The following is a 2,729-nucleotide window of genomic DNA, read 5'->3' as shown; positions in this document are numbered from 1 at the left end:
AATAGATATCCAATGCTTTGTGTCCTAAAAGTCATGTGTCATTTTTCATGTTGTCCATGTGTCTCGTAATAATTCATGCTTTGTATCCATGTAAGTCGACATCCTACTAGCTACTTTGCCTATAAATAGTGGCATTTGGTGGATCTCAAAATTATGTATATTGGTGAGAATAAAAAGAAAATTTCACAACATATTATCAACATGAGCTTCTGTTGCTTCCATCCTGAAGGTAGGTCCTGAAGAAACATGGATCATTTTCATATGTCGAATGTTTAAAAAATGAGCAAAGAAGATCTATATCTGGCAGACAGTGCAACTACACATACAATACGTACACAAAAAAAAAACTTTTCCAAATTAATAATACTTAAAGCAAAAGTAAATACAATATCAGGTTCTACAAACTTGATCGAAGGTTTTGAAAAAAACAAATATTATTTTGTCTAGAGGAACAAAATTTACAATTGACAATGCATTGTTCTCTAGTCAACCAAAGAGAAATCTTCTAAGTTTTAAATATATACATTGCAATGATTATCGTATTGAGACTGATAGTAAAAATGATGTGGAATATCTATATATTATCTTTACCCTCTCAAATGAAAAGCATATATGTGGAATATCTATATATTATCTTTACCCTCTCAAATGAAAAGCATATATTGGAAAAATTGTCTACTTTATCTTCTAAATTGTATTATACTTATATATGAGTAATTGAAACATATGCAACAATGAACCCGAAGTTCATGAATCCAGACATATTTACAATTTGGCATGACTGATTGGGTCATCTAAGATCTATAATGATGAGGAGAATTATTGAGAATTCAAATGGACACTCATTGAAGGACCAAAAAATTCTTCAATCTAATGAATTATCGTTTGATGCTTGCTCTCAAGGCAAATTAATAATTAGACCATCACTAGCTAAAGTGGGATTAAATCACCTGCATTTTTAGAACGAATTCATAGTGATATATGTGGACTTATTAACCCACCAAGTGGACCATTTAGATATTTTATGGTATTAATAGATGCATCCAGTAGATAGTTACATGTGTGCTTATTATCAAGTCGAAATCTTGCATTTGTAAGATTACTTGCTCAAATAATTAAGTTAAGAACACAATTTCCTGATTATACAATTAAAACTATTCGTCTTGATAATGTTGGTGAATTTACATCCCAAGCTTTTGATAATTATTGTATGTCAATTGGAATAAGTGTTGAACATCCTGTAGCTCATGTTCATACACAAAATGGTTTAGCAGAGTCATTAATAAAATGTTTGCAATTAATTCCAAGACTATTACTTATGAGAGCTAAGCTTCCTTCATTTGTATGAGGACTTGATATGCAGCGTCACTTGTATGCATTAGGTCAGTAGCTTATCATAAGTACTCGTCATTACAATTAGCTTATGGTCATGAGCTAAATATTTCCCATCTGAGTATTTTTTGGTGTGCAGTATATGTTCTAATTGTTCTACCTAAACGCACTAAGATGGATCCTCAAATGAGGTTAGAAATATAAGATATGATTTTATCAATTATTAAATATCTTGAACTCCTGATGGATGATGTATTTACTGCACGATTTGCTTAGTTGTCATTTTAATGAGACAAATTTTTCAACATTAGGGGGAGGAATTAAGAAATTGGAAAAAGAAATTATATGGAATGCATCATTATTGTCTTATTTAGATCCTCGTACAGATCAGTGTGAACTTTAGTTTAGAAAATAATTCATTTGCAAAATATAGTAAATCAATTACCAGATGCACTCATAGATGCAAAGAAAGTAATTAAATCATATATTCCAGGTACAAATGTTTCATAAAAAAGTGATATCCCAACACAACAAGTTGTCACTAATGAATCTAGAACACGCCAAAAGCGTGGTTGACTAGTAGGTTCAAAGATAAAAATCCTCGAAATCAAAAAATAATTAATAGTGAAAAAGACTTGGTTGAGGATGTAAATACCCAAGAAGAAATCCTCAACATGACTAGTGATGAAGGTGAAATACCTAAAGATAATAATGAGATTTCAATACACTATGTCGTGATAGAAAAAAGATGGAATCGAACTAATGTGATTATTGACAACATTTTTGTATATAATGTTGCTCTTGATATTATATTTGAAAATGAGGTTTTGAACCAAAATCTATTGAAGAATGTTGACATAGAAAAGATTGGCTTCATTGGAATGAAGCAATCGAGGTAAAATTAAACTCACTTTCAAAACGACAAGTTTTTGGACTAGTAGTCCAAACACTAGAAGGTGTCAAATATGTGGGATACAAATGGGTATTTGTGAGAAAAAGAAATGAAAATAATGAGGTCACAAGATACAAAGCAAGACTAGTTGCACAAGGTTTTTCACAAAGACTTGGTATTGATTAAGAGGAGACATATTCTTCAATGGTACATGCAATTACATTGAGATATTTAATTGATTTGACTGTATATGAAAGTCTAGATATGCATCTTATGAATGTAGTCATAGTATATTTATATGGATATCTTGATAATGATATTTATATTAGAATTCTGGAAGAATTTAAGGTACCTGAAACATATAGATCAATTCCTGAGAATGATATTCAATAAAGTTATAGAGATCACTATATGAATTGAAACAGTTGGGATGGATGTGATACAATCGACTAAGTGGATATTTATTGAAAGAAAGATATCAAAATATCGAATATGTTCGTATGTT

This window comes from Benincasa hispida, chromosome 1 (assembly GCF_009727055.1).
Source record: "Benincasa hispida cultivar B227 chromosome 1, ASM972705v1, whole genome shotgun sequence".
In the NCBI taxonomy this organism is placed as follows: Eukaryota; Viridiplantae; Streptophyta; class Magnoliopsida; order Cucurbitales; family Cucurbitaceae; genus Benincasa; species Benincasa hispida.
The sequence above is the reverse complement of the archived record's forward strand: the minus strand, read 5'-3'. Positions refer to the sequence as shown.